The 19,036-nt window shown below is 39.4% G+C and overlaps 1 pseudogene; it reads left to right on the forward strand.

Annotated features, from left to right (window-relative positions):
• The first annotated feature begins 493 nt into the window (after window positions 1–493).
• Window positions 494–18,105, forward strand: LOC143398399 (large ribosomal subunit protein eL6 pseudogene; annotated as a pseudogene).
• Window positions 18,106–19,036: the final 931 nt, after the last annotated feature.

The following is a 19,036-nucleotide window of genomic DNA, read 5'->3' on the forward strand; positions in this document are numbered from 1 at the left end:
TTATTTTTTTGGTGGACACAACATCTTTATTTTATTTTTATGTGGTGCTGAGGATCGAACCCAGCACCCCGTGCATGCCAGGTGAGCGTGCTACCGCTTGAGCCACATCCCCAGCCAATACCACATATTTCTATAAAAATATGTGGCATCCCATCTCAACTCCTTGGTCAGTACAAGAATACACTTCTTAGAGAAGGATATTTGACAATCTCACTGAGAGGCAGGAAGGCTGCTTGGTTTGCAGTGAGGTGTGTTATCGCTTCAGCATTTCGTGAATGTTTTTGGTTCTTTTGCAGCTGAAGGCAGAGGGGAACTTTCAAGGGAGAGATGGTGTGTGCTATTGTAGCAGATAGCATTTCTTAAATTCCACGTGCATCTCTGCTGTTCAGGGGCAGCTGGGACCTGAGTGGGAGTAAAAAGTCTCAAGGAGAGAGATTTGCCTCAGTGTTAAAATCAGGGGCTCAAACTGTCCTGGTTAGACTCTGGCCAGAGAATGGGGAAAGTTTCCGGGTACCTACAGGCACCCCAGTATGAGTCACTGGTGCTGCAGAATGGGCCTTGGAAGGAGAACTTCGAGGAGGAGGAGGAGGTGGCAATGAGGCTTTTCAGCCGGAGTCTCCAGGAGGTTGAGGGGGTGTTTTCTCTGGTGTGGAAGAGGCTTCACCTTGGGACAGTCACTGATGTGACAATGGGGAAAAGGAGCTATTTACCACATTGACATTGAGAAAATGTGAAATTTAGGTAACTTTTGTCCTGCTACAAACATTTGCTATTTTTTTTTTTTCCTAATAAAATAGAAGGTACGTGTTGGCTGTGGTGATAAAACATTTGGGGAAATGATATCATACTGTTATGGCTGTTCAGTAGTTCAATTGTCTTGTGATTTCTAGCAGGGTTCTGTAGGCAAATAAAACATGAAACCACCTTAAAATGAAATCACCTGGGTCTCCTTGACACAAGCGCCACTCTGATCTTCATATTTTTGTAGCATTGATATTTTCCTAATGTTTGAAGTCCAAAATTCTCTTTAGACTTTTAAAGTGTAAAGTGGCACACCTGCCTCCAAAGGATCTGACCTGTGGGGCACTCACTGAATTTAAAATCCCAGGGCTCTCAGATGAATCCAGCTTTATTTAAGCCTGACCAAATAGGTATTAAAATCTTAACGAAAGGAAGCTTGATATTATTGGCTTATTTCCCACCTTATTGAGTTTCTGTCACAGTCGCCTGGACACTGTTTGATGACTTAATTTAATTTACTTTCTTCCTGTAGGACAGGCAGGAAAAGAATTCGCACAGAAATAGAAATGGTAACCTACCTGATGGGTTTGTCGTGAGACAGAAATGAGTAAATGTATGTAAAAAGCAAAAAACAGTGCCTGGCGTATATAAGCAAATGCGCTCAGTAAATGTTATAAATGTTGATGTTCAGGTTATTTAATATTTTTTTGAGTTCTATTTTCTCAAATAAGAAGAGATTTTTCTGAGCTTTTTGTGTGGGTAATAAGAAGGGGAATGAAAAGCATCACTTGCCTAAAGGAACTTTTTTTCCCTCAGGGAAAGATAAAATACCCCTACCAAGGGCTTCAGGCAAAATAAAAGACATCAGAGGTCACATTGGCCTGGTGGGATAAGGGACATCTTCCTGATAAAGCTGCCAAAAGTTAGGCTTTAAAGGATTGGCTGCCAAACTTGGGAACATAAAGTGATAAACAATAGAAAGCACTTTTGGAAATCAAATACAGATGCCAAACTTTATTTTGCCAAATAATGGTGGGGAACATACCTCCTGTTGTCTAATATCATGACTATTTTACAAAAGAAAACTTTTGAATATAGAAGGGGTTATCTTAGCCTTAGGCAAGTGCTTTAAGTTCGATATATTTGCTTTTATGAAATCTCATAGCATTGCCCTTTTTTCCTTTCTTCCCCTTGACTTAGGTACAGTTTCAGCACGAACCTGCCAATCTACATACCAGTGTTTGGGAAGTATTGTTTTTAAGAAAGAGAGGATTTCAGTAGCTAGAAATCATGGATTGGAATGGGAAAAACCATTTTAAGCAATGACATCTGTATAAACAAAGGTACAAGAGTAAAAGCATTGGGATAACAAACGCTGGCTGCTGATTTAAGCAAATCCCAAAGCTCATTGGCTTACAACGTCTGTCTGTTTTCCACTTACATGAAGTCTGATCTGGGTCAGGCAAGACCCCTTTATCTTGTAGCTTGGAACATGGGTTCTCCATGGTAACTGTAAGGCCAGGAGAGAGGTGGGGGAGGTAATTTCTTCTCAACCATCTAAATCTAGAAGTGATGCTTTTCTTGAACAGAACCAGTCATTTATTGCAAAGGGGTCTGGGGAATGCAGATGCTCCTGAGGCCGTTGGTGAGCGATAGAGTGGCTGTAATGGTGGAGGAGCAGGAGGGATGCTGCTCACTTTGGGATTATGCACAACTATGGAACGAAGAAAGGGGAGGTTAAGAGCTGGAAAAAAAATCAGCTGTAATAATTTCAGAAAGATGCAAATTCTAGGTAAGGAGTTTAAACTGTATTATAAAACAGTGATGTTTTTTCAGCAAGGACTAATATCAGACTCTTAAAGAAAATCATAGTTATTACAGCAAAAAGAGTTAAGGAGAAATGATAGCATAAACTTAAAAAAATATTTTTTTATTTTAGTTTTTGTTGGACACAATACCTTTATTTTATTTTTATGTGTTATTGAGGATTGAATCCAGGGCCTCGCACATGCTAGGTGAGTGCTCTACTGCTGAGCCACAACCCCAGCCTCAGCATAAACTTTTTTTAAAAAAGTTTTCTCCCATACCTCCTTTTAAATTTAATTTCCATATTTTTATTGGTGCATTATAGTTGCACATAATGATGGGATTTGTTGTTACATATTCTCACAGGCACACAATTAAAAATATAATTTGGACAATATCATTCCAAAGATAGTGATTCCAGAGTTAAATTTGAAATACAATATGGGACTCCAATTTTTAGAAATTCTTGGCAACTGCTTGGATATAGGAACACAAAGGGACCTAAAAAGAACATCACTGAAGATAATTATAAGATCTCTTGTCTTGGAGATTGGGTGGAAGATATTCAACAAAATAGAGCCTCATATGAACAGCAGGCTTTGGGGAGCTGTGTGGCCATTGTCCCAAGTAACTCAGTGTTGTGCTTGCTGAGTGTCATGAGCAGTGGGAGATCCAACGCAGAAGTGCAACATTTCACCTGGGGAGAAGGTTGAGCCTGGAATCTGGATTGGAAGAAGAGAGCTGCAGCTCTGGAGGGAGGAGCTCCCAGACAGGGCAGAGCAGCTGTACAGGAGAAGGTGACCGAGACAAAGAGCTTTCAGTACTACCATAGAGAGAGGAAGTTGAGGCACTGAAGAAGCCAAAAGAGTGACAGGAGAGGCCTGGGGAGAAGCCAGGAATCCTCTCCATCTGTCTTTCTCATGAATGTCATCATGTACCTAGATGAAAACAGCAAACCTATGCTGAGAGGCCTCACTCTCAATTTGTGATCTCAAACCTCAGTGAGCCTATGGGGCTTCCCAGAACCCTTCTGTATGCTTCCTAGTTTCCTAAGACCAATATTCATCACCTTTCCTCTCTCATTAAACCTTCAATACCTCCTGACCTTCTCACTCTTGGCTGATGACCTCACACCTTATGCCATTGAGAATACGGAACAGTTAGAAGAGAATGAGCTTATCTCCCACCATGACATGTACCCAGGGGCAGCGCCCTACTTATGAGCTATGAATTTCCTCTGCTTCTGGTTCTGTTCCTGCAACTGAACTTCCCCTTTCTCCCTCATTGTTGTTTCTCCTTCTCTCCTGGATCATTTCTATCAGCACATAAGTGCTGAAGCAGCTTCTATATTTAAAAGTGCTTTTGAGAGCTTCTGTCCCCCTCTAAATTTTACTGCAGTTCTCGATTCCTCTTTACAGAAAACTACTCAGCAGGACTTCCCTGCTCATGGCCGTCACCTTGTGGCCTCTAGGCAGTTTCTTCTCTCATACTCTGCTGGACTTCCCTTAACGACATGGCCTTGGTTTTCATTTTGCTAACTCCAGTGGCCAGCTCTTGGTCCTCATTGATTTGAACACTTAGAAGCCTTTGACAAACTTGGTCACCTCCCTGCCATTGACGTTCCAACTCTGGAACACCTAACAGTTTAGTTTTCATCCTACTTTTCAGGCCCCTCCTTCTTGGTCTCTTTTTATTGTTGGCTCCTATAACTACCAGTGACCCAGGGCTCAGCCCCTGGATCTCTCTCTTTGGGATCCAGGGTGCTCCCTGGGAGATTTGATTCAGCGACATGTCTACTACCTGACTACCAGGCAGAACAACTTTCTGGTACTGCTACTGGCCTACCATGTGTGGCACACAGTGGGACGTCTATGAATATGCATTGAATGAATGAGTCAATGAATGAACAGTTTATTGTGCAGAATCTTACAAGTAATGGCTAATGGGGTCTGACCATGATACTGTGTGAGTACTACTGACCCTTCTATCTCCTCCCAGTCTCTCCATCTCCTTGGCACACTCCTTCAGATAATTCAAACTCAACTTTTTTTTTTTTTTTCTTTTTTACTCTTTTTTTTCAAATGTGAACTGCATACCTTGGGAAGAAAGGCAGTGACGTCTTAGAGGTCGTGCTGCCATCTAAAGGACAGAGGCGGTAGGAGGCCTGCCTTGCCAGCAGAAGCAACAGACAGGGTTGGAAATTTCATTAGCAGAGGGGCAGGTAAGACCAAAGCAGCCCACTCAAAAGGCTTTTGTTTTCTTTGGTGACCTAAGGAAATGAGGGCTGGTGGGTAATTAGCACATGTCTGCAAAAGAGGTAAAAGCAGGAAATCACATTGGATCTGCTTTTCCTCTCCTCCTTTATTTTTAGAGTGGTGTGTGATTGTGTGTGTGTGTGTGTGTGTAGGAGAAGAAGTTGATTTTTTTTCTTTTTCCTTTTCTTTCTTTGGTTCAGAGAAAAGATCTAGAAAATGTTAACAGTGATTATCTTTGAGTGATGAAAATGTGGTATTTTTCCTCCCTTTGTTCCATTTCTCTGAAGTGTCTTCAAAGTGCCTTATTACATACATGATTTTTAAAAAAAATATTTTAATTTTAAACTTTAAGTTAGGAAGGAGCAAGGTTGTTCCAGAAAATCCATGCCTTGTGAAGATCAAATTAAAAGAAATCTTTGATCAAATCCAAAACCAATTATGTCAAAGGGTTAATATAATATTTTATGTTTTCTCTCTTTGAAGAGATCTATTTCCTAGGTTCAGCTTGAAACAAAAATGCAAAGGCATACAGTTGGAGAAATAATTCAATGTGAGTAAAATTATCCATTAGGGTGAATAGGCAAAATTCCAGAAAGTTGTTAGACAGTTCAGTGATTTCTGCCTTCTGTAGACGAAATCCTCCAGAGGGATAGTTTCCCTGTGAGGGAGAAGCAGCCCCAGGTAGTTCACAGAAGAGGACAAGAGCAACACACACGCTCAAGGGGTGGTAAAAGCTTTAAGAGGCATCACTGAAGCCAACAGCCCAAACAGACTGACGGTTTACTGCATGGTACCTGGGGCATGAACAGCTCCTCTAGACAAACGAAATTATGTAAGCTGGGGAAAAAATTGCTTTGAAGCTTTGGGATCTAGTAATTGAGAAGATTAGCAGAGGGACTTTGAGCTTGTAGTCATTGGAAATATTTTAGGGAGTAAGAGCAACCTGTCTGGGAAGACAGGCAGTGAAGTTTTAGAGGTCATGCTGGGGTTATTAGATCCTGTACGAGGGAAAATTGTCCAGCATGTAATTAAGATATTTGGGGGTTCCATATGTTTTAGTCAGTTTTTTCATTGCTGTGATCAAAAGACCTGATAAAAACTGTTGGAGGAGAGGAAGTTCATCTGGGGCTCATGAAGTCAGAGGTCTCAGTTACAGATGGTCAGCTCTGTTGCTCTTCTGACGTGAGGCCAAACATCATGGTAGAAGAGTATGAAGGAGGAAAGCAGCTCAGAACACAGCAATCAGGAAGAAGCGAGAGAGTTCTGCTTACCAGGGCCAAATTATATACACCAAAGCCATGTCCTTGCGACCTACTTCCTCTAGCCACAGCCTACCTGCCTACAGTTGACACCCAGTTAATCTGTAAGAGTGGATCAAGCTATTGATTAGTGGGGGGAAAAATATTGAGGATAGAACCTAGGGGAATTTTTATCCCTGAGGTACATCATCCTCAGCCATTTTTATGTATTCTGAGACAGGGTCTTGCTAAGTTGCTGAGTTTAACTTTGCAGTCCTTTTGCCTCAACCTTCTGAGTCGTGGGATTACTGCATCAAACTCCTTTTTGCCATTTTCAGTGAATTTTTTCTTCTTATACTAAAACCAGGTACTTGGGTCTCTCATGCGGTTCCTTAGCTCTTTGTGAAAATAGTTTGGTGCTCAAATAGTTGTTTAACTTGGTGTATCTATGAGGAGACCATCACTGGAAGATCTTACTCAGCTGCCATCTTCTGCATTATTTCTCTTATTCCTTAAAATCATATTTTTACTCCATTTCCCCTTATGGAATTTTATCTTAAGGTGACATTTTTTTTTTTTTCGAATCTATTGTTGTTCACTGTGATGGTTAATTTTCTGTGACAATTTGGCTGGGCCAAAGGCCTGACTCTGGAGGTCCCAATGAATCTGGATCAGCCACTTGCCCCAAAAACTAAGCAGAAAAGGTAATACTGAAAAGTAGGAAAAGAACTTTAATTAATATGAGCACTTTTGGACGGCAAAGTGAGATCTAGTATCTCAACCATGTCTTCAGGGACCTGACAAGAAATTTAGGCTTCAATAGGGGAAGAATTGGGGCAGAGGGTGAGACATGTACATAGTTAATCAGTCTTGGTCACGTTATGATCTGCTCAATCATTCATTTCAGTTCTGATTCTGCAAGGTGGCTCTAAGACAATCTTTATCACTTGAAGGGGGCAATTTCCTCTTGTTTCTCAGGATGTTTAGCTAGCATACCTGTGATTTTTGGAGCAGGGGGCAAATCAGTTCCCATGAGATGATTTCTCTTGCTTAGGGGGGGATTCTCATTTTGAGGTGATTTTCTGGAAGATATTGAACAATCATTGAAAACTTCTAGTGGTCTGAAACTAGTGCTATAAAAGCTAATGGTCAAATGCCCCCTATGTCTCTCAGTATTGAGGGGGGATATGACAAGTTAAGTAAACTTAGGGTACATAAGCTTTGTATTTATCAGTTTTTAGATGAACACTCCTTAAATGATAACATGTCTATTTGCAGAGCTGAACAGGAACCTGATCCAAAGTTGAAGGTAATGAAGAAGACAGATGCAAAATGAAGACAGAGACACCAAGCTCCATCCTGCTTTCAGTTACCCATGGGGCATCTTCAGGCCCAAGTCATTGCTTTTGGCAAAGGCAGCTTCTCCCAGTCCCTGATACATATGTAGTCATTCAGTCGACACTAATGGAGGTGTTGCTCTGAAGGCATTTTGCCCACGTGGTTAGCACCTACACGTGGTTTACTTTAGGTGAAAGAGATCACTCTTCATAATGAGAGTAGTGATTCATCTAATCGGGTAAAGGTCCCAAGAGCAAAAACTGAAGGAGGTTTCTTGAAGAACAAATTCTTTCCAAGACTGCAACATTAACTCCCCAGAGTTTCCAGCCTGCCCTGTGGATCTGTTGAAAGGTAAACTAAAACACATTAAAATTTATAGAGTTTATTTGAGTGTACAGTGATTAATGAGTTGGCCATTTTGAGACTCCAAGAGCTTTGGGGATATGCCTGAAGGAGCATAAGGATAGAGCTTTATAGGGTAGTTGCAAAAGAAAGTAAAGAAATCATTCCAGTGGAAAATTGTTGGAGGTTACTTGGAAGTTGCTGATTGGACTAGAATATGACCATTCACACCGAGTTGGATTTCGTGGTTTGTTTACACAGGAACATACAGGGTGCTAGAGTTGCCTCCGTCGAATGACTTCCTGGTTAATTCTTTCAACAGATTTCAGACTTGCAGGCCCCATAATCACCTGAACCAATTCCTTAAAATCACTCTCTCACCTTGATATGTTCTCCCTGGTAAATTGCAACAACCACAACAAAATGTAAAATGGAAGATAAATTATACATAATGCTTTTGTGACAATAAGGTTATTAGTGTTAAAATATTTCTTTGGCCTTAACTCATCATATGATTATTAGTAGTCTTTAACTGCTTAAAATAATGTCTATAAAAATCTTGACAATTACTTTAAAGTAAGAATCTATAGGAAATTCATCTCTTAATTAGATTCATTGTGGAGAATCTATGTGAAACTTTTATGGGGCCTCCATTGAAGGAAATATTGAATAGATTCTGCTTGTCCTGGAGCCATCTAAAGGTTGGACATTTCTTTATAATTGGGAGAAAGATAACTGTGAGAAAGAAATGTGGTATCAGGTTATTATTAATAGGCTATTATCAGTTTTAGGAAAAGTATAAGGGAACAGATAGATGAGGATGGTGGGAACTTGAGGTTAAGAGAATAATTCTATAAAATGGACCCACTGTACTGACTCCCCACATGCTTCCTTTGCCAAAAAGCCCTGCCTAGCTTGAGTGGATAGGACCTGTCATATTCCTCCACAAACAGGCAGGGGGCAAAGGCCAGGCTGTCAGTATAGGTACTGAACGATGGGGGTCAAGAGCATGAGGACTGATATCAAAGAAAAATAATGGGTTGCTAGCAGCTAACCTTGGATCGAACATCCTGGCACTTACCTCTTGTGGGTGTGGGGTTCTGGGGTCTATAAAAGAGCAAGACACACCCACTCCTGTGGATTCCCAGCGTTGAGGCCCCTTCTCTTCCAAGAGGTCTGCTGTCTCTCTTTCTTTCTTAAATAAAACTTGTTTTCTACACTTGCCTCGGCATTTCTTGGTGTTTAATCTTCAACACTGGGGAAGCAAGGACCCATTGCTGATCTCCAAGACCAGTATCAAAAGTACCTATAAAAGTAGAGGGTTTGAAAATGGATTTCCTTAAAACTGTGACCTTGTATCTATTTTAAAACCTTTGCATGCATCCTGGGCAAGTGTTCCTTCTGTGGAAGAGAACATTATTGCTTATCTGTCTGGGTTTCAGTGTTGCCTTCTTTCTCTCGAGTACCCTGGTTCCTGGTTTGAATCTAATTAATTGGGCAAACCTGTGGGTTTGCTTTTTTCTGGCTTCTGTTAATTTAGGCACATTGTTTTACTGTGATCTTTGAATTTAATGTCCATCCTGGGTCTATACTATCCTCCTTGTGTTTTTCAAGGCTCCTGTCCAAGACATTCCATGGCTTCCGGCTTTTTAACTTGATGGCTGGATCTTGCATCATTCGTGAATGGCATGACTGCTTCTGATCACCACAGGGCACTAGATAGCGGCTGGAGGCAGTGCCTAGAACCTACCTGTTGGCCGTCTTGCTTTTATCGACTCCATCACGAGGTACCAATTAAGATAAAAATTGCCACATTGTCCTAATTGGAAATCTGGTCCCTTTGTCTGCTTCAGCCGGTTTCTATTTATCCCACTTTATTTCCATTTACCTTTTGGTCTTCTTTCTCCCTTGAAGTTCAATTGCTTTTTACATTTCCTTCCTTGGCTTTAGATTGCCATTTCATGATTCTCCAAATGCTAGTAAAGATCAAACCATCAAAAAACAATGTGAAAATTTACCCAAATTTCGGGTATTGAAGGAACATTATAAATCATAATTCTTGTGAATGTGTGAAATTGATTTTAGAGTCAAGCAGAAGTTATTTAAGCCGTGGTGGTCTGAAGCTGTACAAAAAAAAAAATTTGAGAGTCAATATTCCTCTAGGACCTTGCACCCACTCTGTGGTAGCTCGTTACATCTGTGCTCTATCACTCTGTCAAGTCAACCCCTGTTATTGACCTTGGCCCTGGAAACAGGAAAGAGGAAGGACAGGTGGGGAGAGGAGTAATAAGGTTCTTCCTTGAGACCTGCTCTTGGCCAATACTTAAAATGAACGTTCTCTTCTGAAATGCTTTCTTTTGATCTGGGGATACCAATTTCTTGTCCTCTCCAGCTCCCTGTTCCAGCTGAAATGCTCCTGCTTCTTCCATCTGCAGACTCTTGCCATCTGTGTCCCTGACTGCTTGTGTTTGCTGGGGTTTCACCCACCTCTCCTGGTAGTCCTGTTGAAGGGGATTCAAGACAGCTCCCAGCTTATTCTCTCCCATATGAGACACACACAGTGCCACTGCTCGCCCATGTGGTGCTTTGTGTATATTAGTGCCATTCCTTAGGCACTTTCTTTCTCCCTAGTGGGAAACTATAATAGACTGGGTTTGTGAGCATAAGACCCTCTACTGCCATCCACCAGAAAACAAACAAACAAACCTAGGAGGACTACCACAGGAATCAATTCTGATTTTCCCTCCCTGGCATTAGATGTGAGTACGCTTGACAACATAAAACTTACACACCATACCTGTGTGACCCCAGGCCCCAAATGAATCTACAGGAAACAAATGGTTTTCCCAGAAAAGCTTTGGAAATTAACTCTTTTTCCCCCCTCCACAGTGCTGAGGATTGAACCCAGGGCCTTGTGATGTCAGGCAAGGGTTCTACTACTGACCTGCACCCCCAGCTACAAACTTTGAAATACATAAAAGATTTCATGAATGGTGTGAAGGGGATTTTGGCTTACTCTTCACACAGACTCATACTGTTTTCATCTTCTATCTTACCTTGGTGCTTCAGTTTTTTTTTTTTTTTTGGTGCTTCTATTTTAACTTTTTAATATAAATAAAATGAAAATGTTTTTCCTAGGGTGATAAACACCTTTCAGCTTACTCCAGTGAGAATAACTTAACATGTATAGAAGTTATCTTCATTGGAAAAAAAATTAACAAATAATCTTTTTCACAAGTTTGGTATAAGAACAGCAGTAAAGTTTCCTTTCTGATTATTTTATTAGGGAAAGTGTCTGGAGAGTCTTTTATCTTTCCCCTGGAAGACACAAAGGATGTGGAAGAGGTATCCCTAAGGACAGATTAAGAGAAAATGCTTTAAAGCTACAGATAGCAAGATTTGAGGTTAAGTGTGAAGAATTCCTGACATGGAGGATTCTTAGGTCTAGTATGAAATATCAAAGGACTCTTTTCTCAGAGTTGGCCTCCAAAGTGGCTGTACTGGGTCACTCAACCTGCTTGTTTCCTGTAAGTGTCCATTGATCCCTGCAAGTGGCTGAGGGTTGATTAAACCAGGAAACTTTTGCTAAAGAGAGTTTAGTAAAGTTTCTCTTTCAGGGATAAATGGAATTATCTAGACATTTTGGTCCATATAAGCCAAGATAGCCTTGAGATTCAGGTTCAGTAAGGGTGTGTGTGTGTGTGTACGCGTGTGTGCATGTGTGCGTGTGTGTGTACTTTTCCTTGAAAAATCAAGGAAACAGATTCTCTGCTAGAGCCCCAAAAGCCCTGCAGCCCTGCCCACACCTTGATGGTAGTGTAGCAAGGCCCAATTTGGACTTCTGACCTCTAAAACTTCAAGATAATAACTTGTTTTTATTGGCTAAGCCATTAAGTTTGTGGTTACTCGTTGCAGTAGCAATAGGAAACTAATACACCTTGCCCAGATAAACAGTGTCTCCCTCTGGAGCAAAGGCTTAGCATATTTGTTATACAATATAATAAGGATAATGTCTTTTGCTGGGGCAAAAGGCCGGCAAGCTTATTTCCAATGATAAAATATTCAGGTTTCCTAAGGCCAGGGTTTTCTTCCTGGAACATGACTCATTTGAATGCAGTATTATCTAGCTCTCTTTTCATTTTGGTGTGGCTTTTGGAACTCAGAGGAACTGGCTTAAATACTGATACTCTGGCTGCTATTATTGCAATAAGTAATAACCTATCTTTTGTCTATGATTATTTGAGTGCTGTCTTCTTCCAGCATTCACAAAACATTAGCAGGCTAGTTTGTTAGATTATAAGTAGGCCCTTCATAGTGTGTTCATTATTGATGCAAGTCTGAAAATTTTCTTTAAAACTGTGTTATATCAGGGCTCATCAACTGCATAATTATTGCATTCAAGATACTGCTTACTCTATTTCATACATTAGGTGTGGTATCACAATGTCTCTTTCTGCCTTTGCAAAGATCAGAGATCAGTTTGTAACAGATCGAAAATAAACAAAACTGGGTGTTTACTCTAGAAAGTTTGAAAATTCATCACTATGGCAACTACAAAATTTCCCTTTCTTTTCCCATCTACAGAATTTCCTGACTGTCACATTTCTCCACTTACCTTCCTTTTTCTATGTCTTGCTGTATAAAGAAAAAAATCCTTGGGAATCAGTCTCTCATTCTTTTCTCATGAGAAGTGTTCTCCACTCTGAATTTTTAGTGAATTAAATTTCCTTCTTGACTACACTGTAAAACTCCCTGGCTGCTATAGCCACTTTCTTGTTTTCAGTCTAAACTCTGTGGCAATAGTCATGTCAGTATTTCAGAAGTCATTTAGACCAGGGGCTTTCTTTTACTGATGTGAAAAGCTGGTCTTCTCATGACCAGGAGAATTATTGTCTTAAGTCTCTCTGATCTAACCACCTAGTGTCTTGGGAGAAATATCTTGACCACAGTCACCCCATCTCCCTGTCCCAAGCCTGGGTGTAGCTGTTAGTTTGGTTTAACATTATTGCTTTCCCTCCACGTCTCTGGAAATAAAACCTTGAAATTGAAATTACTATAGTAATAGGCTGACTATAGCCAGAGAAACTGACCTGTGAACAAGTTGGAATTAAGCTTCCAATTGTCTGTATCATAATTAACTAGTTAATTAATTTGAGAAACATTTACCGGTAGCCTAAGTTGTGCCAGACTCTCTTATAGGAGACAGTGTTTCCTGAGAAAGGTTGAGGAGGTGTTTGGGGAGAAACCAAGAAGGGGGTTACACATCTGGATGGTGAGGGAGTTTGGGGACTTAAGTGATGGAGAACTTTATAATTTCTTTTCCCCAAATTCAGAGACTTGACCACAATGCTCCTTCCTTTTTACAGATGGAATAAGAAAGGGATAGGTTTTCTTTTTTGTTCTTTTTTCTTTTGGGTACTGGGGATTCACCCCAGGGACACTCCATAACTGAGCTACGTCCCCAGTCCTTTTTAGTTTTAGTTTGAGACAGGGTCTTATTATGTTGCCCAAGCTGGCCTGGAAGTTGTGATCCTCCTACTTTAGCTTCCGAGTAGCTGGGATTGCAGGTGGACACCACTGTGCCCAACTTAAGAGTTTCTTTTTGTTTTATAGTTCTTCCTCTTTGAGAGGAATAATAGGAAAAACAAAAAAACCTGAAACAAAACAAAATTTTTACTCTCCATGCTTCTGGAAATCACCAACAAATTATATAGGTCAAGGGATTTGTCCATTCAGCAGTAGACAGCTTGAATTCTCTGTGATGGTTCTGGGTTCTGAGTCTGAAATGTGTGCTCCTTTTGTTCTAAGGAATACAAAATGATCAACTCTTCTAAGAGATTTGGAAGGAGCTGGAGATTACTATCTTGGTTAATAGATAATTTTAGTGTAGTCTCTGCCTAATGCATTATGAACAGAATATCCAAATTTCAAGAAAAGTAGATTGAACCTTGTAGAAATTTGTTCCCAACAGATTCTCTCTTCTTGATTGGAGAAACATCAGCAACAGGTTTTACACATTCTGGTTGTTACATAGAGTACGCTTTTCTGTTCTGACTATTAAAGAAAAGGGGAGAAAACTTTCATGTATAGCAGAGACATGCATCAGGGGTATTAAGAGCAAAAGATGCAGCAGAGTGAATTATGAGTCTATAAGATGTAAAGTAATCAGTTGCAAAGGAGTGATTATTACCAAAAGCTGAAGCTATGGTTAGTTAAGAGTGCAAAGTCCAGTGAGCTACCTACTGCACAGTAAGGGCACTATAGATAGCAATTATGTATTGTCCATTTCAAAAAGCCAGAAAAAAGGATTTTGAATATTTTCATCACGAACAAATGACAAATGTTTGGAGAGATAGATATGGTTCATCAGATTTAGACATAACAAAATGTGTACATGTACTGAAAGGTCACATGGCATCCCATAAAATAATACAAAGTAAATGAATGCTTTAAAGTATTAGTTAAAAATGAATTTAAATTAAACTAAAAAATGGAAATGTTGACTTCCTTGGTTTGATCATTACACATTGTATACTTGTATGAAATTATTATACTCTGCCCCATAAATATGGATAATTAAAATAATTAACAAAAAGGTATAAAAAAGGACAGAACACTACATGTAATTCGTTGACTGCTAAAACTCTACATGAGGATAAATATGATTTCTGTAATTTAATGAAAGATGAAACATTTAAATTTAGGAGTCATTTAAGTTGTTTGACATTTAATAAAGTCAGGTGATGTTCACACAATAATAAAATTAAGATTTTTTAGTAGGCAATACATATTACAGGTTATAATTTTATTTTATTTTATTATTTTTTTGATTTTTTTAGAATTATTAGTTGTTCAAAACATTACAAAGCTCTTGACATATCATATTTCATACATTTGATTCAATAATTTGATTTTATTTGAAGATGTTTTGCTATAGAAAAGACAGGTTGAGATTCCCATTCTCATTCTTGGTATTAGCCTGGATATCGGACCCAGTAAACTGAAGCCAGAAGCCACTTTTCGCCTGATAACTATTTCTAGAATTGGAGGGAGATACTTGGAAAAAGTTAACTCCAATAGTTTACATCTTAAGTCTAGGAACTCCCAGCAAAATTTAGGAATGGTATAAAGAAGTTTGGAAAAAAAATACTTGTTGCAAATTAGGACAAGAAAGCAAAGAACAGGATAGAAAGAATTAAGGAATAAGTAAAAGTAAGTAAAAAAGCTATGTCTCCTCTCATGGGATAGATTTAAACAACTCCAGAGAAACAGGATGAACTCTGACCTCTCAAGCTTTCACAGTTCTGTTCCAAGGAGTAATTAAATTAATATTCTCATCTTTTCACAGCATTAATTCATTTCTATTTCAGCCTTAAGGGTTTAATAGAATTTATTATTTATTTGCAAAAATATTATGGATTGTGGAAAAGTATCTTTAAATGAGTTGATATAGGAGGCACTTAGAACAGGGTCTGGCACATATCTGTACCTCCTAAATGTTTGTTATTATTTTTCACAAGACTGAAAACAAAATCTTACCCTGAGGTCTCATAGCACTTGGGCTGTTTATGGTTAATCTTTGGAATGCGTTCTTGTCAACTATTTCCACAGCCCAGCAAGTTAGCATGGAAATATTTTCCCAGAGGGCTAGATGACATTTTCGACTTTTTAGCATGACTTTTGAGGTTATCTTTGATGGTTTATGTCAAAATTCGTTTTTTCCATCTTGAGTTTTAGGGTGCAACCAGAGATGTTTTGAAGTAAAGCAGCCATTAGGTGTCGCTTTCTTCTCACTGCTTTGGGTTTTAAGAACTATGACCTGGATTAAGATTTTTGCTTTTCTTCTTCTTTTTCTCAATGTCTATAAATAAACAGTCTCTATGTCAAAGCTAAACGGGAAATTTAATTTTAGATTAGTAGATAAGGGACAATACTCAACTCCTTGGAATGATTAAATTTTATGCTTGTTTTTAAGTTGGCCTGACTCAATGTCCCTAGTTGACTAAATTTGGAAATGCCATATTTGTGTTTTTCTTTCTTGCTGAAATTGGCGTAGCAATGTTTCTGTACCAGATACTTTTGCCTGGGGACACCTTTTTTTCCAGGTCAAAGTTCATGGGTTTTAGCTGGGTGCTGTGGCACATACCTGTAATTCCTGGGATCAGGGGAAGGCTGAGGCAGGTAGGTGGCAAATGGAGGTCAGTGTGAGACCCCATCTCAAAACAAAGAATAAGGGCTGGGGCTGTAGCTCAGAGACAGAGTGCTTGCCTAGCATTGGGTGAGGCACTGGGTTCCATCCTTAGCACACATAAAAATGAAACAAATAAAATAAAGTCATGCTGTCCATGTACAACTACAAAAAAATAAAAATAACCCCCCCCCCCAAATAATATGCAAAAATGTGCTTTACATGTGTAATATGAATTGTAATGCATTCTGCTGTCATATATAACATTTTAGAATAAAAAAATAAAAAAAATCACAAAAAATAAAAAGGGGGTCAGGGATATGGCTTAGTATTAGAGTGCCCTGGGTTTAATCTCTCATGCTACCAAAAAAAAAAAAAAAAAAAAAAAAAAAAATCATGGGTTTCTAATCTAGTGATCACGGAGTAAATACCTATCTTTCAGATACCTTTTGGACTTGCTCTTTCAGAAAGCTTCTATTGTCTTCCTCCTTCCCAACACTGCTTAGGAAAATCCCTGTACTTACCTGTATTAGCATTTAAAAACACTGTGTTGAAACAGTTTGTTCACTTATTTTTCATACCTATTGAACCTTAAGTAACCTTGAGAACGAGGATTCTTTTCAAGTCTTCTTTGTTGCCTAGCATTCTTGCACAGAGTCTATTTTCAACAAGTATTTGTTGGACAAATTAATAAGTAATCAAATAAGGCAGGAAAACCATTTAGGGATGCTCTTCTTGCCTGTAGCATACCCCGTAGTTTCCATCTCTTTCCCTGTTCTGAGCTGACCATGTAAAGGCTTGTTTTGAAATGTTAAGTAGTAATTTCCTTGGCATAACAGTTAACAGGAGCTTTCTTCAGCAAGAGGCAGAGTTTGGGCAGTCCTGTTTTCACTTGGCTTAGTTCCCTCTGCCCATCTTTCATCTGGGCATTTCGTTTTAGTGCGTACAATATTATCTTCTAGCCATGGTAGCCAGAATTGCTACGGTGGCCAGGAATTGCTCATCAAAAGAGTTGCTTGAAACGTTGGCACCAGAACCTTAACAAATAGAAAGATGAGGATAATTTTAAGTTAAGGTGAATTTTTTTACTTGCAATTTAATCATTCTATTGCTCTACTTTGTAGAAATGGGGAGGCTTGGCCTCATGCCAATGCTGGTTTTATGTTCTGAAGGGAATTTTCTCACTTACAATACTTACAGTTCTCTGATATTTAAAAAAAAAAAATTTTAGTTGTAGATGGACACAATATCTTTATTTTACTTATTTTATGTGTTGCTGCGGATCGAACCCAGTGCTTCATGCATGCGAGGCAAGCGCTTAACCACTGAGCTATAACCCCAGCCCACATTCCATGATATTTTGAGGAATATATTACGAACCAATCAGGAAAACTTGAGATCACTCTTCCCCATTTTGCAAGATTGTGGGTGAAAGGGCTGAAATACTAAGGAAAAGAAACCTGGAGCCAAGAAGGCTGATGCCATTGGTGCATTAGAAAGGGTAACCCTAATGCTAAGAAGCCCTAGAGGGGAAGCCAAGCCCCACTGCAGCTGAAACCCGATCCTGATTAGAGGAATGGGAGATGCTTCCCATCTGCTGTGTATTTGGGAAAGACCATTAGGAGGGGAAGTACTCAGCTGCTAAACCCAAGTTGAAAAGAAGAAGGAGGAGAAGGTTCTTGCTACTGTCACAAAAGCAGTTGGTGGTGACAAGAATGGTGGTACCAGAATGATGAAGCTCTGCAAAATGCCTAGACACTATCCTACTGAAAATGTGTCACAAAAGCTCTTGGGCTACGTCAAAACAAGACCAAACAAAACAAAACAAAACAAAAAAACCCCCAGTCAGCCAGTGAGAAACCTGTGTGCAGCATCACTCCTGGGACCATGTTGATGATCCTCACTGGGCACCATGGAGGCAAGAGCTGAGCAGTGGCTTGCTCCTTGTGGCTGAACCTTTTACCTTCAATTGAGTTCCTCCGTGTAGAACACACCAGAAATTTGTTATGGCCACCTCCACAGAGATTGATATCAGCAACGTGAAAATCCCCAGACACCTCACCAGCACAAGTTTGATCAGAAAGCTCTGCACTCACAAGTTTTACTCCAGAGCAAAGCTATTCCTCAGCTTCAGGGCTGCATGCAATCGGTTTTTGCTCTAAAAAATGGAATTTATCCTTACAAAATGGTGTTCTAAATTTCTTACTGAGAACCTAATTAAATAATGGATACATTTAAAAAAATTTGAGTTCAGAAATACCACTCGTTAATATAATTTATCCTATGGAGTTCAATAAATTAAAACAAAATGTAAATGACCACCTTAGATCTCTAGTGTTGGTATACATAGCTGATTAAAGTCATTTATAAAGCCGTTAAAATAGACACCGTCATAGCAAATAAAGTCCATGGCATGGGCACGTTAGGTGCTGTCATCATATGGTATGTCACCTGTGATATTATCTGATTCTTTAACCCTAAAGTGAATGGTGCTCACTTTTTTGGTATATGCTATAGTCAGATCAAGGTGGGCTAAAGTTAAAAAAGATTACTTTGGGCCATGTGTAGTGAAATATGCCTGTAATCCTAGCAGCTCTGGAGGCTGAGGCAGGAGGATTGCAAGTTCAAAGCCAGGCTCAGCAACTTAGTGAGCTTCTAAGCAACTTAGTGCTGGGGATGTGGCTTGGTGGTTAAGTGCCCCTGGGTTCAATCCCTGATACCAGAACAAAGCAAAGCAAAGCAAAGCAAAGCAAAGCAAAACAAAATAATACCTCAGACCTTCTGGAGGTTCTATCAGTGTTGGGCTTCCTCAGAAGCAGCAGCTTTAACAGCAATGGAAATGATACAAAACTAGAAATAAGATATTATTTTTATTTATATTTGTAGTTGTGTATGGACAGGAGGCCTTTGTTTTATTTGTTCATTTTTTATGTGGTGCTCAGGACCTCACACATGCTAAGCAAGTGCTCTGCCACTGAGCTGTAGTTCCAGCCCCTAGAAATAAGATATTCTTGAATTGGATTCTAAAACCATGATTGACAGTTGTCTTAGTCCTTTGTACTACTATAACAAAATACCTGAGACTGAGTAATTTATAAAGAATGGAAATTCTTTATTATTGTTCATAG

Source organism: Callospermophilus lateralis, chromosome 4 (genome assembly GCF_048772815.1).
Source record: "Callospermophilus lateralis isolate mCalLat2 chromosome 4, mCalLat2.hap1, whole genome shotgun sequence".
Classification (NCBI taxonomy): domain Eukaryota; kingdom Metazoa; phylum Chordata; class Mammalia; order Rodentia; family Sciuridae; genus Callospermophilus; species Callospermophilus lateralis.